Raw genomic sequence first — 27438 nt, 5'->3', positions numbered from 1 at the left:
GAGGGCAGGTGCCAGAAATACTCTAAATAAATCTCAGAGTCTCCTACTAATACAGCACTGATCCATATCCACAGCTACAGTGGGCTCTGCATCTCAGCCTTACTCCTCCCCTGCTTTTACTTTATTGATGATACGTATAATGCCCTGCTGCATTGCTAAGAAATGGGGCTGGCTCTCTGATCCCTCACAAAATAAGTGTAGAGAGTTGCAATTAGCACTGCGGGAAAGCAGCACCTGTCTCATCTGAATGCATGCTGGCTTGATTCCTTCCCCCTCATCTGCACACACAAAATGCTTACTTTGAAGAGGCTGCCCGCAGCTGCCGATGCTTGGAGGCACACTATGACAGAAGTCATTTCCTCTGCAGGCGCAGAGGGGACATCATGTGCCATTTAAGCCCATACTTTGCTTTTCCTGTCAATGCAGCCCCAGAAGACAGCTCATTTTGCTCCTCTCTACAGCTATGTTTCCCATTCCCTCTGACTCTTCTCCTCTCGACTTCCCAGCACTGAGTCCTCCAGCCGATCCCTGGAATTACTGAATGCTCTCCACATGAGCAACAACGTTCTCCCAGTGCTGTTCCCAACAGCACACACTTGGCAGCAAACTCCCTTTGAGCTGTTCTAACTTTTTTTCCTTGCCCGGGTGCCTCTTATTGCCCTCACTGAGTGAACAATGCCAAGACGCTGGTATTTCCCTTACGGTTCCTAGGATGACTTGCTGTATTAGATAATCAGCGAAGGCCTGAAAGAGGATGAAATCCAAGACAGCAGCAGATAGTGAGCGTCACGTACAGAAGAACTGTTTCACCTTACCCACTTTTTAGCTTTACAAATCATTTGTGCATTTCAGATCAAAACGAATCTTTCTTCTACCTTCAAATTTCACTCCGACTCCTCAGAGAGGTCCTCGACGTGAACAAGACCTTTGATGTACAGCAGCAGAGATGCACAGGAGGTTTTCACAAAGGCATGTCGGATATTTAGAAAAAAAGCAAGCATGCCAAAGCCTCTGGATTAAGAGGGAAGGCTTAGGATTACCGTGAAGCCCTGTGAGCTGTAACCCTGCATACCTGGATGGGGAAAAGTCAGTCGGAGCAACACACACCTGAAGTATCAGAAACGTGTTTTCTGCTATGCTCTACACCATAATAACCAGTTTGACTTCCCACTTTCTCCACGTACTCCAGTGCTCAGCCAAAGATGATCACTCAGCTGGTCTAAGGCTGCCAATCCCCAGGTCCTCCCCTCAGCTGCAGCCCCCCATAATACAACAGCTATGTTCCACCTGTACAAGGATGGTGCTCTAGGATTCCCATGGCACAGCCTGCACATGTTCCCAACAGCAGTTTTATCCCTGCAGCAAACTCAAAGGGAAAGTCATTACTGTTCTGAATGAAGGATAGAAGCGTTCCCTCTTACTGCAGTTATGCAGTAGGATTCAGGCAGGATCTGTGCTCTAATTAGCTTCCAAAAGAGCATCTGGTGGCAGAAGTGAACCATGAAGAAACTTCATGCAGAAACAATTATTTCAAATAACAATATGATAGAGCAGGAGAGAAAAAGAAACAACACAACCCAAATCAGATGCTGCTTCACTCAGAATCAGCAGATCCTGCATCCAACCTCATTATTCCCACCATAAACTGAGGCTAACTTTGCTGAGAACAGGAGGTCCACCATGCTTCTCTGTAATCCCATTATCAAGACTCAAGGGCTTGGAATGGTCCAGAAGAAGACCCTCCATTGACTATCTGTTGGTGATACCAAGCATGGTAATCTAAATGCAAAATCCATCTTCTGTAATCCTTGTCTTTAGCAGTCAGCACATCAGAACTGACCTGTACACACTGCTGCTTATGCTTCTCACAAGGCATCCTCCTAACAACAGCCCTCCTTGCCAGAGGACACAGTCCATTACTACAGTGGAAAATCAACTATACAGGCACTTTGCTCCTGCCTGAGAAGGCAAAATGTGCCTCAATCTGTGCAGATACAGTAAGCAGTCTTCTACAAACCTGTCCAGTGCCATGAGCTCATACAATCAGAAGACTACAAAATTATTGTCATCATATGGGACCCTGAACGGCACTGAAAGTGAACAAAGACCACATTCTACCAGCATTCTTGCACAGAAATGGGCTGAAGATAACAACAAATGGTGTTTCTACTTATGCAATCCCACTGGAGCAAGTCTTACAGAATGTTAGACTATTGTTTTGAAAACAGCACTTTGGGCTCACAGTCAATGAAGAGCTTGACAACATAACTATATGAGGTATTAGAAAACTTAAAGACCTCGAGATAGATAACCCAGTGCTTTATGCATACTGCACGCTACTTGGGTTTCTCCACTTAGGATACAGATGAAGGGAACTAAAAAAGATACTAAGCTACAAACTGGCACCATGAACAACCTCCTGCTCCCTGCCCCTGTTGGTCTTGAACCTGGAAATCACATGGTAGAATGGCCATGGGAGGTAAAGTAGGACCAAAACAGTGCAGCCTCCCTGCTTCTTGGGGAGTGTTATTAGAAAAGGGAGGTTCTGAAACTCTCCAGGTGCTCAGTACTTGGCCCACTTAAAATACTTGTTGATTTTTATTGTACAAAGAACTCTTCAATGGAATAGAACTGTAACCATAAATAGACAGCCAACCTTCAATGAAATGACTGCCAAAACAATGGATGAAGCCTGAATGCTGAATCATGCATCATCTCATTGCCTGATGGACTGTCACAGTGTATGGAACAGTGCAAACTGGCTCTCACCTTTAACAGTGAGAGAAAGATGCCAGGTGCCATATTATGTTGAATGGAAATGGAACTGATACATTGGTACCCAAAAGCTAGTCTAAGAACATTAACTTACCCAAATCCTTGAACAAGGGCCCTAATAAGTCTTCCATGCTTGTGATACTATGGGGTTCTTTGTGTGTTTGTGGTCGATATGGCTGGTTGTACTCACCCTTTAACTGGGCTGGACGGTGTAGTTGGAGATGGCCCCATACACCCAGTGTAACACACTCCAAACTACCACAAACACCAACTAACAGGCAAATCTTTCTTACCAAACATGGATATAAATGAACTGCTTGGTCATTCTACGCCACAGCCATCCTCTCTCCACAAGCTGCAGTCATCAAGCACCTGCATTAGCTAATCACACTGCAGCAGCACTAAGTTTAACACAATAAGGTATTGGGCTGATTAACCAGGAATCAGAAGAAGCATGAAAAACCGTTCTGTAGAATGGCATGCCATTAGACATATTGACTGCTGCCCAACGGATTGCCAGTGTGCAATCATTACCAACGATTGTTGGGCATGTATTCCTCATGTTTTCAGAAATGTAACTCATACGATGATACAGATGAAGATCCAAATGACTCAATTTGAGCAACTAACAAATGATCGTGTCAATATCTAGTTAGCCTCCATACCCCGGCAGGAGAGAAGATGGTTGTACAGTATTATTGGGTTCTGTCTTATCTGCCCTATTAATTGCTGCTCACTCTAGTGCTTACGTGGGATTTGGATGCAGTGCACACCAGCTATCTCCAAATGAGCTATGTCTCAATTCGAGCCATGAAGTGGTGGAGCATGCAGCAAAATACAGATCCTCCCTAAAGGAGGCTCGCAGTTCGCTCTGGCTTTCTCTCTGGGTTTAAGTGCACTAGAGTCATAAAATCTTGGAAACGACAGTCTAACAAGCATCCAGGAAAACCAATGTCCCACTATGCTAATCCAGAAAACAGCTCAGCAATTTAATTTGTTCAGTGTACCCTCATTAAGAGCTATATCTTTTTGTTAGGTTTGCAGTTCTCGTTCCAAAGTCAAGTAATGGGTATAACAGTTGAAAAGAGCATGCAATATAATTGGATAACCTTTGTTGCAAAGTTGTTGCAAGTCATTTAAAGATAAATTACTTTCATTTACTCAAATGCTTTATTACATTTCTGGCTGTTAATTGGATTATAAAGCACTTAAAGACAGTCTGCCAATTAGGTTGCAGGCATGGCTTTTGGTAATAAACTGCAAAGCATGTGCAAGGAGGATGTTCTGGCATTCGGAGTGTTTCTCAGTAATTCCCATTTGAATTGCTCAATAAAAGCTAAAATAACAGTTTTCTTCTAACGGTCAATTCTACACGTTCAGTCTTGAGCTGGAAAAACCAAGCTGCTTTTTCCTGGCTTTCACATCATTATCATGAGTAAAGCTTCAGCAATTGGAATTTAATTAGCAATTCCATAGATGATTGAATGGAAAAAGAACGCAGCTAACTCTCACAGCTCCGCTGCCTACTAAGCAGTAACTGAGCAAGAAGGAGCTCCATCAGGTTTGCTACAGACCCAAACAAGTGGTTTTGTTCAGGAAATCGTCCTCACCATTCGCCAAACCATAAGACACTGCAAAGGAAACACGGGGGAGCGTTTGTAGCCACACGCAGAATGGTTTGCTAACACACGTGCACACGCTTCTCTTCCTCTTGCAGCTGCTGAGAATTTTGTCTCTTAGCAGACAGAGTCAGAAAATCCAGCCCCTTCATCAGGAGTCTGCACTTGTTCAAGGAGACTGAAGTGCACCTAAGGTAAAAGCCTGCAGAAAAAAAACGGTGTAAAAATAGAATAGGCTGATAGCTCCGGGAAGGAGATAGGGAATCCTAGCCATCCCTTCTGGGCACTGCAGCAACATCTCATTCTCGCTCAGGTTCAGGGTCCCACCCCATGCTGTAATGAAATGTACCTCCTTAGCTGAGAAAATCGCACGTGTTCATCGCTCCAAGACATTGTCTGAACACAAATGTTCTTAGTGGCTTAGACTCCAATGTGTGCAATTACAAAATAATGTATGCCAATTTGGAATCTGCCGCATTTTTATGAGATGCATCAGGTGCAGATGAGTACAGATAAGAGGAGAGCTCTGCAAAACACTGGAGCTCCTTTCTGAAAAGAAATAAAGGGTGCCTCTGCAACACCACTCTAACAACAGCTGCCCTATTTAGATATATAGAAGCTCATAGTCTGTTATTTTGCCTAAAAGAGCGCTCAGCTTTTATACAGGACATGGAGGCAGATTTTGCCAGGCTTATTTTGGTTGCACCAGATAAAAACAAAACCAACTCTGTCAATGAAACCAAACCAAAAACATCTGCCTAACTGACCCTGCAGGCTTTACAGGCATTTGGCAACTGCATAAGAGCAAGGGCTTCAAACTCAGCACTTCCACCCCTGGGTCCTGTTTGGTCACAGGGTATGATGCCATAAGTTCTGCTCTTTGGCACTGGATGGGGACCTGGAGGAGCAGAGGATGTTCAGATTGGCAACAGCTGCCACGCAGCAACATGAGAGCTGGGGACACAGCCCCCATCACAGTGCACCCAAGCACAAAGCAGCAGCAGACCCACAAGGATATCGCCCTACCTGCTCCCCCTCCAGACTTGGAGGAAGATTGTGTACCCAGGCTTGATGGGGGGGAAAGTTATTTTAGTCATAATAGAACGAGCTGGAATACATTCTTGTCTTTTTATTCTAAATCAGTGCACACTTCATTAAAACTGGGACCCTATTCAGCCTTGGCATTAGCTGACTTACAAAACGCTCCGCATTTCCACTCTGTTCAGAGGATTTACTGGCACAATACGGGTTGTGCCTGTCAGAGCTGGGCTCCTTCAAGGCAGCTCACATGCTGTGCCAGGACAGATGCAAAGAGTAAATGCTGCTGCCTTCTTCTGTTGGGTATCAGCAGGAAGTCAGCCCTTCAAAAGTCTTTTCCATTCAACTCCTTTTCCTCACCTCTCTGATGCTTCCAGCCCTGAAGTGTCTTTCAGTGAGGCTCCCAAAGCAATGGGAAGGGAATGTGGTGCCCAGAGAAAATCCTGGGTTTCCATTGAAATGGCTCTACTGAAGGAAGCTCCTATCCTAACAGGATGTCCAGAGAGCTGTGGTGCCCCATCACCCCTGGAGGGGCCCAGCTTGGATGGGACCCTGGGCAGCCTGATCTGCTGGGGGGCCCCAGCTCAGGGCAGGGGATGGAACTGGATGAGCTTTGAGGTCTCTTCCAACCCAAGCCATTCTACAGTTCTATGTTTCTATCTGTAGCACAGGTTCCATGACACAGTGAACCACTCCTGCTTTAAGAAAGAGTGAGTTGCTAGCAGGACTACTGCCAGGGCTGCTGAGATCAGGTAGATGGTGTGGAACGCAGCCATTCAACAGGGATGAGAACAGTGCATGGAAAATAACCTCCTATGGGTTTCCTCAAGGAAATCTATCTACTTCTGTCAGCTTTCCCTTCAGTGTCTATTTGTGCCTATTTGAATGAGAATTAAAAAAAAAAAAGATGATTTTTTTTGGCTTGTTTGTTTTTTTTAAAGGAAAAACTCATCTAGATCAATAGATCACAAAGCTGCAGCATACACTTATTTTTAAACAAAGACTCTATGCTGCTGGCCAGGAACAGAGAAACTCTTGGGAAATCTGCCAAGGCTTTCACAGAAGCAGCACAAACAAGGATGATCAGTCTAGGCAATCAATTAGCAAAAAAACTCTCAGAAATTCAAAACCTCCATTCATTTTTTCCACTTTGTCCCCGCAGATCTTTCACGGCCAAAGGCAAGTCACATCAGTGCTAACTGTAAACCCTAAGCAGCCTAGCCTTTATTACAGTAATAAAGGGTTTCCAGGATAATTACTGTGTCCTGCTTGGCTCCTTCTCTCTGAAGAGCTCTTCCCAGGTGGCTGCATGTCCCATCATGGATAAGAAGAAGATAAGGCTCCAGAGAGTCACTGCTTGAAACAATTATGTGAGTGGGCTAGACTAGAACCAGGACTCAACTCCAATGCTTTGGGACCACTGCTATTCATACTGGAGAAGCAGATGCAACGAGAGGCTTACTGTTGTCACCACATACTGACCAAAACCAGGCTGCTGATATAATAGAGGTATACTGTACCCACCACATAAGCCATGCAACATCCCTATGGGCAATGGCATATTTGAAGTATTGTGACGCTTCACCAGGGTTGGCTCTTAGCAAGCACTGTGTGTTCAAATAGTATTCTCTGTATCTTTGCAGTAATGAATGCTAATTACCCTATATTAAACATTTATGATGGATGTTCATGCAGCAATGAGGTTAAGCATGCATCCATTTCCTTTGGTTACTGCATGCTCATTTGCTTGCACAGAGGAATAGAGGGCTTGTGCCTAACACAAAGGATGCTGGAGGCACACACTGAACAAAAGAACGTTTAAATCTTTCCAGGCTGGCTCAGCAGTGCTCAGCACAGAGCTGGAGTGTCACAAAAGGGAGCCTTGCTGCAAATCAGTGCCACTGAGTCCATCACAATGACCGAAAGCTGAGAGCCTTTCTGCAGCGTGCCTGTGGGATGCTGGGTCACCTTTAAAGCCAAAGGGAATGAAGAAGGAGGTGCAGAGCCACCCTGCCACCTAGAAACACATGCAGATTTGCACAGGGGTATCTGCAGAGGAACATGCACATACATCACTATCACAAGTAACTACTACTTGTGGAAGGAAATGCACAGAGGCACTGCTTATAGATCTTGCAGAGGTAAGCACAGCTGGCTTCGAACCAAGGTATCTCCCTTGACAAATGCAACACTTACACAAAATTATACATCAGACACACTGTGGTCAGAAATAACGAGCACAAGGACGGTTCTTAGCAAAAGCACAGCAAGAAAAGAACCAATCTCCACTAGTCCCCATTCTCAAATGAACTGCTAGAAATTCCTAATAACTTACTGGCTTGACTACAGCTATTCTGGACTTAATGGACTTCTTTTGAACGCAAATTCTTTCTGTAGCTTTGTTTTGGGAAACCAATGTTTTAAGTAGGTTGCTCCAAAAGTAATGCCTCCTTTATTTCCGTGGAAACTACAACATACAAAGGGCACAATGACGCTGTTTGACAGAGCACATTCTCAGCTACAAAACACTATTTTGCAACACCGAATCATAGGATCACCAAGGTTGGAAAACACATCCAAGATCATGCAGCCTGACTGTCACTAGTATTTCCCAACTAAGTCATGTCCCTCTGTACAACATCTACACGTGTCTTCAACACCTGCAGGGACAGTATCCTGTGGCAGACAGCATGGATGACAACATGATGAAAACAATTTGCCTCTCAGTGATGCTCATGATCCACAGATGCTTTGCTATAAAGGGCTCTGCAAGGGAACCTGGACTGCATGCTCAAGGGACAACAGTGCCAGAAAATGGGTTGATGCTGCTGGAGGCTATGATTAAGGAAAAAGGAAGGTTCAGAGCAGATAAAGTTCACCTCTGTGTAAGTAATAAATACTGGTCTGGATATACTTCAGCATGGTCCATTGCAAGCTCTGGATTACTGACTGAACTCGCCACGTAGGATAAAAGGTCTTAAAAAATAACAATACATCTGCATATACTGGCTGAAAAAGGGTTCCAGAGAATCCACCTGCCTGCGACTGTCACAAGGACCTTCCTTGTCCTCATCACCTTGTTGACTCCACTGCCTTTATCACAGTGAGGCATGGAGTGTTTCAAAGCTGAGAAATTCCTCCTGTATCAGAAGTGTTAATTTTATCAGAAGCTGTATTTTTGAGACTGCTCCCAGCTGCACAGGGAAGACTGTGCTTTTCCACAGACACGATCTCTGCAATAGAACTGTATTGAAGTATTTCTTTCAAACTGGTACCTTCAAACTGGAAACAAATGAGAGGATGACACCTTTGCATTCCTTGTGACTGCAGGAAACCATACAAGTGATGGTACAGGCTGCCCAGGGAGGTGATGGAGTCACCATCCCTCGAGGTATTCAAGAAAAGGGTAGATATTGCAAAGTGACATGGCCTAGAGCATGCGTTGATGGCTGGACTAGATGATTGATTGGTCACTGCAACCATAATGATCCTATGGCTCCAGTTTTGCCTATTTATTCCTGTGTCTTCTACCAAAATCTCCTGTTTAAGCAGGAAAGACAAAAAGAGAGAGAAAAGGAAACTCTCTCAGCTATCTCCTTGCTACTGGCTGTTTTTTAGTGGTTACTGAGTGCTAAAGTCTCAGCCTCGTCCTTCCTCACTTTGCATCCCAGGAGGACACAGGGTCAGCAACAGCTTTGAGCCAAAAATGAGTCTGGATGCAGTACTCCAGATATGGCCTCATCAGGGCAGAAAAGGAGGATCACCTCCCTCATCCTGTTGGCTGCACTCTTTGTAATGTGCCCCAGGGTATCACTGACCTTCTTAGCCTCTAGGGCTCATGGCCAACCTGTTGGTCACCAGGACCCCTAAATCTTTCTCCACAGAGCTCGTTTCCAGCAGGTCAGCTCCCAAGCTGTACTGGAATATGTATTATTTCTCCCCATATAGGAGGCAGGACACCACACTTGCCTCATTGAACCTCATTAGGTTCTTCTCCTCCCAACTCTCAGTGTCCAGGCTTTCCTTAATAGCAGCACAGCCCTCTGTTGTGTGTCAGCCACTCCTCCCAGCTTTATATCACCAGCAAACTTGCTGAGGATGGACTCTATCCCTTCATCCAGATTGCTGATGAAGATATTGAACAATACCTTGAACAACGTCAGCTGTATGGCCCAGATCCCAGCACCCCACACTGCTCACATCACCTGCCCATACACTCCCAGGCAGAGACAGCAGGCCTCCCCCATCCACAGCTCCTCCAAAGCATCCTCAGCACAGTGTCTTCCACCTCAATGCCCTCCAACACCACTTGCACCTTAGACACAGCTTTGTCAGAAGTCACGGTTGCATGTGGATTTGAAATAGAGGGGATGTTTCAACATGATTCAGAACCCAAACCGCCTGCCGTTCACAACATCCTTCCACTATGGCTCCTTGTCACTCCAGACAAGTAGAGGATGGCTGCCTGCCTTGCATTTCACCCAGCCTTCACTCCCCAAGGGCTGCCCAGTGCAGCTGCACAGCTGCCACACGCTGCACTGTCCCCACGCTGTCACTGCAGGGATTTGAAGCCCACAAATGAATTTCAGCATTTAAACTGTCCGGGTGCATCTGCGCAGCAACTCTAATTCTCTTTAAGCTCCCTCAAATTTCTAAATGCTTAAAGCTATTACAATCTCTTTGTTATTTTACGTTAGGCATCCCATTAACTATTTTCTTACTTTGATGTAATCAGTGTTTTACATTATGTGGAGATTAATTCTGGGCAATGAGGCCAAATGGCCTGCCCTTTCTGCAGATGGGTCAGCTTAAAGGAACCCGGTGTGCGAGGCACAACAGCCCCATCGCAGTGCAAGAGCCACCATCCTCTCTTGTGCTGGGCTTCACGTTGTGCATGACCACCCCAGATCACCAGTAGAGCCCAGCACCTGCAGTCCAAACCATGGATGTGAGCACAATGAGGTGGTGTGTCTCAGCACTGGTGACAACACCAGTGGGTCACCTCCACTGGTACAGATTTGTACAAGCATGGCATGCAGGACCTTGCTCATCACTGGTGAAAACGCACAGCTAATGGTGGTGACTATGTTGGAAAAATAATATTTTGCAGCCGAGAATTTACTCTATCAAATAGTGTTATTGTGCTCTTTGTTGCAGTTTCCGTGGAAATAAATAGGAGGCATTACTTTTGGAGCAACCTACACAGATGTGCAGCAGTTCCTCAAAGGTGATAGTCTGCCTTTATCCACCTACCACTCATCTCTCTGCTTCTCTGCCTCCACTCCACGTGCTCTTTGAGGTGTAAGTTACACTGGTGCAGAGGGTGATTTATTCACCGTGCTGCCAGCGGTTTGATTGTACTCCATCTGCCTCTGAACCTGTTCCTCTGCAGAGTAAACATCTGCAAGGTTGATGTATGAGATCACCTCATGGAACAACCTTTTAGAAGTGCCTCTTTCTGTTCTGGCTACTCTCTTGCCACCAAAAAGTATATCTGCACAGGATGAAAGACCGTGTGTTTCTCTAAGCATAGGACCCCGACATTTATTAACATTTCTCCTTGAAGTTTACATTCCAGACACATAAGCTATCTGCTCCCTTCCCCCTCTCAGTCAAAACAGAAGCAGAGCTATCATCTCATTTTTCCATCTCAACACTATCATCGGCAAGGTACTTACGTGCTTAGGCTGGCTCATTTTAAATAAAGATGTTTAGCAAGCCAGAGGGAGTTACACTCTTCAGACATCCATCTTTTTTGCTCTTTGCATATAAAACTGGGACTGAATTTCCAATCCGAGATGGCAAAGTGAAAATGATGAACATAATATATCTTTAAGATGGAAATTAGAGCAATCCTTTACTCTGATGGATTAATGCAAGTGCATTAAAAGGAAATTCTTGGGGATGTAAACAAGCAGCATTCACTTGAATGAAAAAGATGATTGCTGCAATCTATCCCGCACCCCATGCCCAGCATCAGCACTGCTGAAGCAAACGACCACTGACATCAGCCAATGAAATCCTATCTGAAGAGGACCCGATTCCCATAAACACATTCACTAACCTGTGAACAGGCATTTTTGTGGTATCCATGTCCATTTCTACATGTATCCCCCAAGAGAAAATTTGCACACACTGCAGAGAAGCTTGCAGCCTAAGACTTTTTGGAAAAGCAGGCAAGGATGGATTTCCAGGTGACAAAGCAACCAGCACAGGTCCCACAGGTTCCTGCCACGCTTTCACACCTGCTGGCTGTTGTTTTGCTTTGTTTTCACAGATACCTGAAGGAATTAAGAACACTTTGCAAATCGGAACAATGCATAAAACAGGGCTAACACAAGCTGGTGTCACCTCAAGACAGAATGAACTCTGCCAACGCACAATATCAACCCTACCTATGTCAAAAAGAGCACGCTCACTGGTTCCCTTTGGATTTCATCCCGTGTTTTTTAGTCTTCTCTCCAGTTTATCTGACGTTTGAATACCCAGCTTGCTCTTCCAAACATACCAAGGGCCCTCAAAACTCCACACCACCCACACAGCTGGCAGGTCTCAGCACTAATGCTGGAGGACTATTTAATCCCATTCCTCAGACACCACACTGTGAAGTTCATCACATTCAACTCAACTTGGAGGCTTCTAAATTCTCTAATTACTCCGTCACTAATTCTTTCCATACTTTAGGCTGAGATTTGGCCATTTTTCTTCACGTTACATGCATTAATCATTCGCTTGCCAATGGCCATTTCTGCAAAGACTGATATGCATGCTGTCCCATGAAGCTCAATAGATCACTTTCTAAAAACAGTCTGGACTCCCATTTACAGAGATCAACCAAATCCCAACTGCAGCCTTACACTGCTTCTACACTGCTTCTGGTGAGATGAAACCAGGCTTGTTGTAGGGACAAGCAACCACATCACATTTCTGGCCGTACAATCTGAGTGGTCAAACAAACACCACTGAAAACACGTGGACATCTCCAGCAACAGCACACTGTACCTTGAGCTGGCTAAAAAACAGACGATCTAGATAGAGCTAGATGCAGTGAGCTACATTCATCCTCTGCTGATGGAAACTGGCACGGCTTTGCTTGAACTAATGGCACTCCAGCAACTAGCACTGAGGATCTCTGACTGATTCAGTGGTGTGCTACAGACAGCAGCAGAAAATCTGCCATGATACTTCTTTGAAATGGAACATTGAGACCAGCAATAGTGAACTTTCTGGCACTCCCACACAGCCTAAATAGAAGGATGCTTTGTTCCCTATGTCTCAACTTGAACGTCACAGGAATAGGCTCAAGAAACTTCTGTCTGCTTTCACTTATCTGCATAGTGCTGGTCTTCAATCTTAATCTCATTTTGTCTAGAAGAGCACTTTTGTTAGAGGGGCTCTGTGCTGTTTAAAAGGACTTGGCCAGGCAGGATGAGCCATCAGAGCCCAGCTCTTTGGGAAACCCAGCATCAGCTTCACTTAAGCTGCCATGACTGCTCCTTGAGCCACAGAACAGCTGGAGCACACTGGGCTCTGCACTGCACTTTCCCCTGCTGTTTCTCTTAGAGGCTTCACCTTCGGTCATCACTTTGTTCTGTTAGGTTTCTACACAGAAGATACATGTAAGACTTTGGTGTTTGGCCAGTGGATAACTCTGCTTACTGGCTGATGAACTCTCTCAGCTGGAGGAGCACCAGAAAACCTTCAATCCAGCTAGCTGACATGTGAGGGCACAGTAATGCCGTGATGGGTGCATTCACCTCCGTGCACACGTTCATGTGTGCATACCAATTCACTGGCTGACAGCAAAATGCAAGATGACATGTTTCAATTAGCTGTCTCTAAAAAGGTCTTACAGAGCCCACATACATACATGTACTTATCTGTAGATGTATCCCAATATTACACCCACCTTTATCTATCCTACCTAGAGGAGCCTTCGGATGAAGCAGAACCAACCCAGTTAGTTTTATACGATAATTATCAGAGAAAAGTGAACAAGCATCACATGCAGGTGAAGCAAAGCACACAGCAGGGTCTTCTGCAGGTACGTGCTTTGCTTTATAGTGACAGACAGGCTTAGAGCCTAATCTCCAGCATGAAAATCATATCAGTCAGTGCCACCATAATAACCATACATCAGAAAGACAACACTGGCTTTAAATAGGTACCAGCATTGCAGAAGACAAGGCACTTCCAGAACTCCATCTCCGAAGGGCCTTTTATCTCTCTCAGAAACTGAAAGCCCCTAAATATAGGACTACTATTAAAAATTCATGAGCTCCAGCAGCTATTTATCAAAGCCATGGAAATAGGATATTTCCATGATGGTGAATGGCTTGACAGTCATTACTAATAAGCAAACGCACACTTTATTACCATTTTAGAACAGAAAATTGCTAACGAAGTTCAAGGAACAGAGCGTTATCACAAGGACTTAGCATTAGTTTTTTGCTACAAAACACACATTATTTCTGCCATCTGGACGCCTCATGCTTATTAGTTCACAAATGATGATAGCCATGCCAGCCTCACAGAGATCTTGGCATTACTTTGCAGAGCTGAGTATCACTGGGCACTCCTCTCCACTACCCAGGCAACGCTCAGAGCAACACGCCTTCTACAGATGGCCTAAAAGCTTTTCCCAGAGGACAGCCATGCTGCAGGCGGGGAAAGATTGCCACAGAGTCACCATTTCTCAATGGCAGAGCCCACTGCAAACGTGCAGCACCATTCTGCTGATTGCACAGTAGCAAACAAGCAGGGAATGGGTGCATGCTTCAGTCTCATGGCAGATGACAGCGCTGCTCAGGATGCTCTTTGTTAGCAAAGGCAGCTCCTTTTACCCCCATTTGCAGTCTCCTGTAATGGAGTAGCTTCACCTGAAAGGTTTAACCAGAAAACAGCCTTTCTTTTCACACAGAAGAACAGCTCCTTTATCTGTGGTTTCTTAGTTCTTTGTCTCTTCAATACACAAACTTCTCTGCATTTTCCATGCTGATGTGGAAGAAATATCAGTGCCTACATACAGCTCAGTAAGACCATGAAGTCCCACGCTGGCTGAGGTTGGCCAGCATCCTGGGAGATGGTCAAATCCAAGCTCAAAGGATGGAGATGCCACCACCTCTCTGCAACATACCAAACAAAGTACTTTATCAAAGGCTGATGAAACAGCAAAAGAACATTTTTCAGCCTTCTCCTGTCCATCCTAGCAAAATGGGAAAAGCCAAATGCATCTCGCTGCTTGTTTTTAAGTCTGAAAAAGAAACACAGGAAAACTCAGTGCCATTTCTCACTCTCTTTTTTCCATCCTTCGCAGCTTCCATACTGTGAATATTGTTCCAAAACAACACGTAAATGTTACCAAGAAACTTCATGTTCTGGTAGTAACAGCTGTCGTTTGAGACATTATTTTAAATGTTTTAGCCTTTTTGCTTGTAGGTACTTCTGAGCTCCCAAGAAAGAGCTTTCTGTGGCTGATGATAACAAAAGCATAGTACTACTCATAGAAATATTTTATTTTGGGGATTATTCCCTCCAGGCACTGATGTCCTTCTGAAGAAGAAAGTGCTACAGGGAAGAAGCTCAGCTGGCATACATGAATTCCTCACTACAGACGTCAGGAGTTAGGGAAGAAAAGCCCTGGGTCAATAGCTGCATGACCCCCACACCATTTTTCTTTGGCTAGAATGTGAAATTCAAATGATGAAACCCTAAGCAAGATTATTAAATAGAGTTAGGGGTTTGAAAAACTGCTTGACCAACTCCTCTATGCTGCAAAGCCCACATCTGCCAAAAGCCTGTGCATCCCTAGCAGCAAAGGACAATACAAACCATGATTTATAGCCAACAAGAGGGAAAGGGAATCCTGTATAAGTGCCAAAAGCAATTCTGCTTGCAGAACTTCTCGTCTGCATTGAGATGCTTGGTGCTGCACATGGCACGTGCTGGGGTCTCATATTACTGCTTGCTTGTATTCCAACATGAGGGAATTCAGGAGGTAAAACAGAGAAACTGAAAGAAATAATTGTGCAGTGGACATAGGAGCACCGCACTGAACCAAAGCACATGTACTTATCTGAGCTCATAACCAGCTACACGTGCATCAACATACATGTAAAACACCACTCAGCAAAGGGCTGAGGCACATGCTTGCTTCTAAGCACATAAATACTCTGAAACCACTCCTAGGCTTAATCATATACTAAAAGGTGTTTCTCTATCAGGGCTGCTCTATCAGGATGTGTGGGATATAGCAATGTGCTCTTCCAAGCTCGTACAAAGGTTTAGCTTCCAAACAGGCCCAGAGGCATCCTGCAAACCCCAGACCCTCCACCAGACCACAGGAGAAGTACTGAGAGTCACTGGGTTACCTCCAAGCTGGGAAGTGGCTGTGATGTGTCACATAGGCTAGTCCCACAAGTGGTCTTCCAGCCAGTTAAAGGCACAGCCCAGGTGACTGCCTGACCAAAGGGATTTCATTCAATTTGGTGCCAGTTACAGGGAACTGGCTCCAGGCTCCCAGCCTAGAAAGGACTTCATCCACATACAATTGTGTATGTCCAGCAAGGGGTTTTCCTGGCTGAATTTCAGCGAAGAGAAATCCTCGGAAATGAAAGTGCACAGTCAGCAAGTTCTATACACAGCGAGACCCACAGACCTGTAATTCCCTATGGGGATGACTCCACACAGAATTCAGCTCCTCTTTCTTCACAGAAAATCAAACAGGACAGAAAAAGAAGAGGAAACTACAAGGGCAGCTGTAATTACATGTAAATCCCTACATGGGCAGGACTATTTTACATGTGGCTAGAGAAAGGACCATCTGTTTTACGGAGATAGTAAGCTCCTTTTTTTTATTCCAATTATATTCTTTTCCTCTTCCCTCCCCCCTAAATGGAAGCATTGCTGTGGTAATATCAAGAGCCTTAAAATAAGATTATGTTTTTAAATGAGAGAGTCTTTAAAGTGGGATTATACCTTTCAACAGCCAACTAAGCTTTCAATCAATTTCAGAGGATATGCTTACAACTTCATTATTCTAGAAGGGGCCGCGTTCACGGAGCAACAAATTAGAAGCATTCACATGATGGCAGACGAGCTTAAAGCAAGCCTTCCCCTCTGACTTCTCCTTCTCCATACACAAAAGCACTCTGGTTTTCTTCCAGTGCTTTGCCCAGCATGTGCTTTGATGATACTAGTGACACTGGCCCTTCCACAGTTGTGCTGTGAAAAGACCACTAAGATCACCCAGTTCAACCCCATCATCCCCACGTCCCGCAGTGCCACATCCCCACGGCTCTGGGACACCTCCAGGTGACCCCAGCACTCCCTGCGCAGCTGTGTCAGTGCAGAATCACTTCTGGAGAAGGAATTGTTCCTAACGGCCAACCTGAACCTCCCCTGGCACAGCTTACAGCCATCCCCTCTCGTCCTATGGCCGTTCCCTGGGAGCAGAGGCCGACCCCACCTCACACAGCCTCCTTTCGGGTCGTTGCAGAGAGCCACGAGGTCTCCCCTGAGCCTCCTCTTCTCCAGACCGAACAGCCCCGCTTCCCTCAGCCGCTGCCCATCACACTTGTGCTCCAGACCCCTCACAGCTCTGCTGGACACACTGCAGGCCCTCAGTGCCCTTCTTGTAGTGAGGGGACTGACAACGAACCAGTGGGCACAAAACAGCGAAGAACAGAATGGCTGCAACCCCCTTGGGAAATGGGATTGTCAGAGGCAGGCAAGGCACTGCTGTGCATGTCAGCAGCCCCAGGCAGGTCCCTGCAGAGCACCAGGGACACTCAAAAGGACAAGAACTACCCAGGATGTGCAGCACTGCAGTGAGGTAGCAGAGATCCCTAGACGCCTGAGTGCTGGGAGAAGATGCAAACTCCCAAAGAAAGAACAGATAGCAAAATAACAGGTCCCAATCAGACCAATTGTGTTGGTCAACAATGGGGGGGAAAAAAAAAAAAACAAAAAAACCACACATGACAACATTTTATATATAACTGCCATTGACATCCCCAGCTGAGGGCCCTGTGTTATCTCAGAAACAGTGACATTTTTCAAGGCTTAAAAAGGCAGTGAGTTAACACGGTATGTCCAATCAGGCATGCAGCTCACAGGGGAGCAGGGCGGATGCAAACACAAGGAAGGGGCAGCGAACTGTGAGCAGTGAGACAACTCTTCCTTTCTGTAAGCAGAGTGAGGTGCCAGTGCACAAATCAGGCCTGCCTGAAATCAGTGCATGCATTAGAAGATTCTAACGCATCCTTCTGCCAGCTCTGAATCCTTCCTCGTTCCATCACATTCCCCCAGGTCAAAAGTTGGGCGCTGCTTTCCCTTGCAGCCGAAGGCACAAAATCTGGATGCAAGAGACACTAAAAATGCAGCTGATTTCCATCCCCCAGTTATCATTTCGCATCAGTCAGAAGGAAAAAATATTATAAGGTTAAAAACAGAATTGCTAGGAGGGAGTCCAACATACTCACTGCATTGCTCTCCATCAGCCGGCAGCAGCTTCATGTGCATTTCTGCAGACAGCAGGAAACGTGCCACTCACTGCTACATCAAGTTATTTGTGTCTAAAGCTATGTGTATTTATATATTAATTGCATGTGTTCCTTTTCATATGATGTCTCTGGAATATGCATGCTTTTCCTTAGCTGCTGTCTAGAGAAATTCTCAGTAGAGTACAAAAAAAGAGGAAAAAAAAGAGACCTGCTATGCGAAGATACACAGAATATTTTACTAAAAAGAATAAAAATGAAAATAAAATCCTTTTCCTATGAAAAAAAAATGAATCTAAGTACTTCAATAGAAAGGCCATGTGCACCATGGAGCACAAGGGAGTGGATCTGCATACAGGACAGAGCACACTGCTTGCATTTTTTTGGCTGCTTTCAGCAGCTACGATGACTTTGCTCAGGGCCACATTTGGAAAGTTCACACGGTGAGAAACTCTTGTCATCCCAAATAAACTAAAAATTGCATTTGCAATGAAAGGCCTTGATTAAAATTGGCATCTCTGAATCTCCTTCTGCCAGCAACCACATTACTTCAAAGAGAGGCGCTTTATGACAATCACAATATGGAAACCTCAGCAAGGAGGCTGTGAATTGGATCCACACCACTGTAATCTCAGATGAATACAGAACTACGAGGGCTGCTCCAAAAGTAATGCCTCCTATTTTATTATGCTGGCCCATGATGTCAGAGGTAGATTGATACCGGTGGCATGGCAGTGGTAAAAATGCACAGCTGATGGAGAGTCACTAAAATGACCAGAGGGCTGGAGCACCTCTTCTATGAGGAAGAGTTGAGGGAACTGGGATTGTTTAGCTTGGAGAAGGCTCTGGGGAGACCTCATTGTGGTCTTCCAGTATTTGAAGGAAGGGTTGTTTATGAGGGTAAACAGTGATAGGACAAGGGAAAATGGATTTAAACTAAGACAGGGAAGGTTTAGGTTGGATATTAGGAGGAAGTTTTTCACACAGAGGGTGGTGATGCACTGGAACAGGTTGCCCAAGAAGGTTGTGGATGCCCCATCCCTGCAGGCATTCAAGGCCAGGCTGGATGTGGCTCTGGGCAGCCTGGTCTGCTGGTTGGCGACCTGCACATAGCAGGGGGTTGGAACTGGATGAGCATTGTGGGCCTTTTCAACCCAGGCCATTCTATGACTCTATCACTATATTGAAAAAGAGTATTTGCTAGCTGAGAACATGCTCTATCAAACAATGTTATTGTGCTCTTTGTATCTGTTATAGTTTCCATGAACTAAATAGGAGGCATTACTTCTGGAGCAAGCCAAGTACTGTTAAAGAAAAAAAATTATTGAAACAATCTTTAGACAAAACCTGCAGGAAAGCTTTCCTCTATCACCAGGATATAAGACTCAGTTTTTCAATGAACACAATGGCTCTTAGATCTCACTTGTGGATTTCTTTGGTAATAATGACTGTTGGGGAAAAAGGAAAGCCATCTTCAAAGCAGCAATTTGTTATTGGGATGTAAATCGTAGCGACAACAGAAACGTATCTACTGCTGAGACCTGCCCAGTGCCACCAGCAGTCCCTTCGATTCCCTCCCAGCCACACTGCTGGAACCATTAACACCTATAAAAGGAGGGACTTCTTAGGAACAAGAAGTCTGACCTTCAGGATGACACAACCACCCATTGGATTTCTGTCCAATCAACACCGAGTAATCAGTCACAGTGAATGTGGTTTTTGGGGCCCGGTTAGAAAGCAAAATATTGCAGGGATGTTGTCAATCACCTAATTCCAGAGATTCACAGCATTGCTGCTACCGACCCTGCTAGAAGAACCAGCAGCATTTCTACAGCAGGGCTCGAAGAAGAGCAGCTGCATGTTAGTAAGACTGAAAGCTTTGGGAAATCCTGCATGTTCCTACCACGTTGGCTGGGCCTACAGATGCTTTATTGCACCTGGAATAAAAGTCTGTGACTACACAGACAACGACCAGCCCTTAACTGCACCCAGATGGACAACACGTGTTGCTATTTAAAGCCAAACAGAAAAAAGATCAGAAAAACATCTAGCAGTAAAAATGCCATTCTCTTAAGCTGGAGCATCCTTACTGCAGGAAACTGTAGTGCTTCAAAGCAGCAAGACTTGGGTCTGCCTTTGTCCCCAGCTGTACCTGGTACATCCCTCAGTAACCATGCTACCCCACTCTGACACCTGTAGAACAGGAAGAGGATTACAGGACCACTGCATTCACTGTCTCATCATGAGAACTGACTGCAATTTCCAATTAACATTTGTTAATTATTAGTCCTCTGAAAGAACGTAAACAAATACCACCCCTCTAAGCTGCTGAACTAATACCAGGAGCTCACAAACACTGACTCACAGCAACCCACGGGCTGCCCCTTTTGTAAATTCGTGTTCCTTTGCCTCTCCAATAACACACCTCTTGCAATTTAATCATAGAATCCTTAGTGTTGGAAGGGACCTTTAAAGGTCATCTAGTCCAACTCCCCTGCAATGAACAGGGGCATCCACAAGTAGATAATCGTAAGTACATCATCCCAAGTACAACATCTTGTCTCTGAGTGGCATTCTCTCACTCTCCCCTTGGCTGCATTGATTCCCATGTTCTTCATTCCCCTCCCTGTTCACTGACAGCCTTGCAGTTCCAAGGCAGATCATTACTCCAGGGAGCACAGTGGCCCAATACCAACAGTATGGCACTGCCTGAGTGCAGAGGGCTGTACTGTTCTCTTGTCCCATCACTCTGACATGTCACAAAGTGATGCCAAAAGTAAGCAAAAGCACAAGGCTGCAGAACACAGGATCATACACACAACTTGTAGTGGCCACTCATGAGTCCTTCAAAGAAGAAACCACCAGCGTATCGACCTCAGAGAGCATCTCCCCACCAGCAGATCTGCTTTTGGGAAAAAAAACCAACAAACAGCTAATTTGTGTCAGCCAGCTGTCTGCTGGAGGGTGTGAATCAGGGACTGGGTAGCTGGGAATGGTGCAGTCTCCCTTAGGGCTGGTTGTGGCCATAACAATAAGGATGTTGGCACACATGGCAAAACCAAGCTGGGTTTTGCAGGGTGACCACAGAAGCTAGGAACATCAGAACTTCAGGGCTCTGTAGCCCCTTGAGATGACCCGGAACAAGGAATCCAAACCAGAAAGCTGAAGGAGGGAGGACACATCCTCATCCTGGTTCCAATTATCTTGATGGAAATCTGGGACCAACACCTTGGCTTGCTGTCAGTAATATAATTTGGCGCTGAGATCAAGATTTGGCTCCCACCAACTACTGAAAGTCATCTTGATTTGTATGCTTCGAGTTGGCTGAAAAACATTCCCAGCCACATTTTTAATCAAACAGGAGTGAGAATGTATCCTGGTACAAGTCATAAATCACAGCTGGCACTCCTGTACATGCTGAAAGGAACGCGAGCTGCAGCACCATCACAATTGCCAAGCAAGTGTTTTAAAGCACCGCTGACTTCACAGGATCTCTTTCATTCAAGCCTTCTCACAAGCTTCCTGGAGGAAAGCTCTCCCTCTAAGAGCATTCCATTACACCAAAGCAGCTGTCAGTGGTTGGTGTGTTAATCTCCTACAGAGATAAAATCCAATGTTCCAAGCATGGTGCAAAGTCTAGGTCTGCCCTTGCCAACGACCATTTCCCCACTTGTCACATGAGCATCCACCCCACCTGTGCAAGGCAGCATGTTTTCTCTTTTCCATTAATGTACCAGATTCTTCCTCCTGACCCACTGTGTGGGTTTCTTTGGCTAGCTGTGATGGAGCAAAGGCAACTTGCAGGAGCCAACCTCCTTTCCAAAATACATTACCACATTGTGTCAAAGGCTATGGAAACACTGTTTTCCCATGGTGATGCTGAACTGATCAGTAAAGCAGAATATTCTTGCAAGGGCCTGAGGGAAAGCATTAATCTCTAAAGCAGAACATTCTTGCTAGATGCAAAGGGAAAGCATTACTGTCCCCATCTAATGCATTTTGCTATGAGTTTCCTGAAGGGCTTCCTGACTCATGGCTGGGGCAGCACAGCACAGCAGTGGCTTTTCCTGTGCTGGATGAGACTTCTGGCACCCCACTGCAGCCTGCTCCTTCCACCCAGCAGCTACAGGGGCCAAGTTTTCTTCCTTGAACTGTTTGATATGAGCAGTTAGAGCTTTCTAATACGTGGATGGGGTCTCCGGGGAGGGTTTGTGGTTGTTTGGGAACATTTCCTAGGGTGTTTTTGAAATCTCTTAACTCTGATGCTTTCTCTCTTCTCCATCAATTCCTCATATCGCTGCCAAGCTGGAACAAAATGAGTTCATTTTAAAGTGAGACTGGAAACACTTCCAAAGAATCCATGAAGTTTTAGCCATTCCCATTTCAGGTACTTCTCTGAGCATGTCTGCCTGAAGCTTTTCTAATAACAGATGTATTTAAAACTAAATTAAAAACATAAACAAACAAAAAATCTACCTAGCATCAAAATTTGTCCTGAAACAGTATTTCAGTGCTTGTCAGGCTGTCAAATGAGTCAACACCCATACAAAGAACTCACATACAAAGAACTCACTGACACCAGACCACAGAGGGGATGCCCAAACCTTCTGTTAAAGTCTTACCACCTACAGCAAAAATAACAGCAGCTCTTGAAAAAACACCAGAAATACCAAAGCACTCACAAGTCACAGCACTGCTTCTGGCTGATTCTGGCTCACCGAGCAACTTACAGTTTGATATCATAACACAGTGCCCATCTTCACTTGATAAAACATCAATGATGCAGACCTCCATCTCTTCAATTCCCAGACACTGGGTTAATTGCCTTTGGTTCTGGGCCTCATCCAAGACTTGACACCTAGACCTCAGGGTGTCAGGTCCTGCATGGACAGTAAAATCATTCTGCATTTTCCTAGAGAACAAAATGGTTGGACAAGGGGGTTCTCCCTGTTTTACCCAGCTGGGTTGTGACAGAGTTGAAATGATGGGCCACAAATGTCCTGCTCTGCTCAGTGCTTTCAACTGCTGGTCCTACAGCTGTCATGCCCTATGTGAGACACAAAGCCATCTAGAAGCTCTGCTATTCAGCACGTTACCAACTGTTAGCATATATATATATATATGTACATATAGTGTATATATATATATATATACACACACATACACACAGACACACACACACACACACACTTACTTAACTCCAAGGGACTGTGGAGACCAAGAAGTCTCAATTCATTTAAAATTAGACTAATTCATTGAAGATGGGCCCTGTCAGAGCCTTATAAACACCACAACCTCCGTGCAGCTGCAAAGAGCCATTGGTTATCCTGGAGCTGGGGTAGCAGGTAAATTAAGTCTTCAGTAAAGTAAATTGTGCAGCCCACTGCAAAAACTCATGTATCTGCTAATTATGCTAATGAGGAACACGGCACAGAGTTCCCAGTAAACTCTGTTGCTCTGGCTCACGCCTGAATCCTGTAGGAGAAGGCAGACATTTGTGTTCAAAAGACACAGGGACACTCCTGTAGAAGACTGCAGGGAGACCTGTGGTTTTACAGCCCATCATGCTCAGCTGCAGAACTCTCTCTCTGTGGGGTACTAACCAAAACCAGATGTATTTTGCCTTTTAAAACAGCATTAAGAGATGGCAAAGGTCAAGCATGTTTCATTCTGGCGCTACTCGAATACACAGAGCCCTTCCTAGAGTGAGCAGTTAGACCAAAGGCTGCATTTCCAGCACCAGTTACATGCTTCACTTCCATCCTCTGTAGTTATTTTCAGTTTCTGTTGTTTACCCTCATATTTATTCTGAATACAATGCAGCACGCTCCACAGAGATGTATCAGGAGAACATGGTGCATAGCAGCACCAGCTAACAGGTCACTGGGAGTTTAATGGCCAGGTGCCAATCAGATAATGATTTGCAAGCTGTTACTCAACACACGGGTGAACACAGCGGACCCTGAACTGCATGCAAAAAGGATGTTTTTTTTTCTTTAAGATTAAACACAAGCAGCATACAAAGCAATCAATCCACACAATGATGGGGGTCACTGAGCTGTACTCATCTTTGCTGTCTTAAAGTGTGTGGATAGGAAATGCAATCCCCATCCAAACACTAGGATCCCAGCTCTTTTGTTTTCTACTCCAGGAATGTCACACAGTTCAGACAGAAAACCCATGAAGAAGAAAACTCACGTAATCACTGAGATCATCTTATCTGTAGAGTCTCCTGTGCAGCACCAGAGCTGAGCTGGGACCTCATCGGTCTTCTAAGCCAATCCCTCGATATCTCAGAAACTGTATTCTTCCAGCCTCTTCAGAAATTGATCATGCTCCTTCTTAAAACTTGGTCTTAAAACCTAACCCTAATCCACAACACTTTCTGGGATGCTCTTCCAGAACGCTGCTCATCTACCAGTCTGCATTTATTCATGGCCATCTTATACCCACTAGTTCTTGTGCCAACCACGTCCAAGAGTTAAGCACTTATCCCTGCAATTTAAAAATAGCACTTCTTGGCTCTCTAGGCTGAAATGAACACAAACAAGGTGTTATTTTCTTGGCTTGAGGCTTCCCAGTTCCCCCATAATCCTAGTGTTTTCCTATTGATCCACCCCGTTTGAATTACTGATAGTGTGATGACACCATTTCACAGAATAGTCTAAGTGAGGTCTCAGTAGAGCTGTGGGCTGGAGCACACAGACCTTCTGATCTCTGCTGGAAACGCTTCATGTGATGCAGCACAAGATCCCACCTTCCTTCTTGCAGAAGCTGTGCTTTGAATATCATCTCAGTCAAGTCTGCTTTGCTTTTCCTTAAGAACACCCAGTCTTCCTCTGTGTTTGACACCTTCCTGCTGTGTGCCTTCTGCCTTCATGTAGAGAAGCTACTAAAGAAAACATGAAGATGACCATTCCAGCCCTACCCGAAGCCTGGTGACGTGGAGATGACCCCAAAAGCCTACACTGTGGATTAGGTATTTGTTTATTTTGCCTATCCAACTTGTTCAGCCCACATCTTAAAGTCAAGCTGTACTCTTTCTGCTAGATCACTAGCAAAACCAGAAGATTAGTGAAAACTCCAGGGACCAGGCAGTATTGTTGATGATGTTCAGGTCATAATAAAATACATCTGGCTCTTTCCAGGTTACTCCTTCTTATGTCCCTGTCAGGAGTGAAAAACTGTTGCTGATGCCAGGAAACACAAATAGATAGAGCATATGAATGAAACAGAATATCAGATAAAAAGCTGTAAGTGAACTAGAGTGAAGAATTGAGTTCTGGTAACACAAACCTACTTGAATTCAGGGTGGCTTAAGAGAGAAGCATCACTCCCAAGAGGACACGAGGGATCGCAGGTAAAAGACAAACTGATTAGGAGATTAATTCTCCATAGGCAGTAAAATGCCATCTGCTTCATTAATCATTCTAGGCACAACACTCTTCTTCCAGATGAAATGTCTTTTTATGCACACAAATAAAGGTGCTTTGCTTAAAAGGAGGCTTAAAAGCCACCTTCCCCCAGGTAACACTCCACAAACCCCACAGAGCTGTGACACTGCCCTTGTTCCATCCTGACAAAGGACAGATGCTTGTGTGCTTATCACCCCAATCACTGCAGTAACGACGGTCTTTAAATCAAGCTGCTCAATGTCACATCCTTGAGAAGCTAACACTAAAATCCACTCCAGAAGTAGAACACATGTATCTAAGTTCATCTTTCATTGCTCCTTGGACTGTTAAATATTTTATAGAAGTGTTTAAAAAAAAACAATCTTTTTTTACATATTTTGTGAAATGCTAAAGGCAGGTTTCTTTGCCTTTTTCTAGAATGCTTTGCTTCCACTTCTGCAAGAGGATAATATTTCACACAGGACAGGCAGACAACTCACTCACTGAAAATATCTCTGGCAAAAGCTAGTGTTAGATAAAACTGACAAAATCCAGGCAAATATCAGGCAGAGAAAAACTCCAGAAAGATTCACTGCCAGCAGTAAGCAACTCCATCCATTCAGGGTTCATTTGGCTCTTGGAAATGAGCTGCAAAGAAGAGGTTCTCAGAGGGCTGCAGTGCCATTAGCATCCCGATGTACAGAATTATAGAATCATTAAGGTTGGAAAAAGCACTAAGATCACCAAGTCATCATCACTGTGCCCACTGACCGTGTCCTCCATGCCACAAAGGAGCAGAAGGGTGGAAGATGACACAGAGCCTTCCAGCACGTGCTATAAGTCCACTCATCACAGGTCAGGGGGAGGACGTGGTACATAAGGTGATGCCAATGGGAGAAACAAACACCCAGGTTCATTCCTGCCAAGTTGCTTCTGATTTACACAGATGAGGATGCACAGAGTACTACTATGTCTTCCCTGTTGCATTCATTTTCCAACCATGCAAAACATGTGTTGTTTAGTTCCAGTGTCTGGGATGTAGGGCACAGGAGAGTTGGAAGAGCTGATGGATGAAGAAGGGAGAAGCTGTGTCAGAGAGATATTTAACATCTCAGCTAAGCAAGCAGCTCCTTAAGGTCACGGTGCTGCACGTGCTATTAAGGGACTCACATGTATGCTACATAGCTGCTGAGACGTTGGGGATTTTAGCAAATACTTCCCACTGAAAACAAGAAGAGTGAAGTTGGTAAGCAAGCTTCATTATAGGCATACTTCTCTGAGAGCAATGCCAGGAAATACACAACTGGCCCATTCCCCCTCTCCAGGTGTGCTGTGGTGGATCTGGCACTGAGAGATACGATTAATGGGCATGGTGGTGATGGGTTGATGGCTGGACTAGATGGTCTCAGTGGTCTTTTCCAACCTTCACGATTCTGTGTGATTACAGAAGGATGAGCACACCACATATCCACAGACTGCCAGGAAGACTAACACATGCTACATACTCCTGTTCCTAGTGGCTGTGAATGCTTTCTGGGCAGCTGTAGCATGAAGAGAAAGCATCAATAAGCAGAATGCTCCCAACGCCTCTTTCCAGCACACCTCAGGAGCCACACAGCCACAAGAAAACCCTCCAGCCACTGCAAAGGATTTGGCATACTGGTTTACACTGGATTTCAGTTTTTCCTCTCATTTCCATGCCGCACCTCCACTCAGATTTCAAGATAAGTCACTCATTTTAGACCTACTACCACCCTGCCATTTAGTACTGTAAATCATTAACATCAAGAGTACTGGATCATGAACCCCAAGTTTGGAGTACTTATGCCATATTTAAGAACAACAAAACCTTCTCTATATTACCCACAGGGTTTATCTCCTCGCTAGGCATTACTGTATTATTTCAAAAGCTTTTGCAAGACATTATCAGCTTTGAAAGGTCCAGAAAAATTAACAGGTGCATTCAACACAAAACTACACAAGCATTTTTCTTTAGGTACATACAAATGGAAAATTATTTGGCAAAACACAAGAAGCATTACAGAAAGTTAGAAACAAGATGAAGATTATTCCTGTTGCTTCTAGCAAAGAGAAAAAAAACCACATAGCTCA

General features: G+C 44.9%; 1 protein-coding gene across 1 annotated transcript in view; it reads right to left on the bottom strand.

Moving 5' to 3' along the window:
• The window catches only part of SLC24A3 (solute carrier family 24 member 3), a 148903-nt gene that overhangs the window by 68190 nt on the left and 53275 nt on the right, over window positions 1–27438 (bottom strand). The gene's annotated exons all lie outside the window — the stretch shown is intronic.

The sequence above is a fragment of the Phasianus colchicus genome, chromosome 2, assembly GCF_987193195.1.
Source record: "Phasianus colchicus chromosome 2, bPhaCol1.hap1.1, whole genome shotgun sequence".
NCBI lineage: Eukaryota > Metazoa > Chordata > Aves > Galliformes > Phasianidae > Phasianus > Phasianus colchicus.
This window is presented reverse-complemented; position numbering and strand designations above follow the sequence as displayed.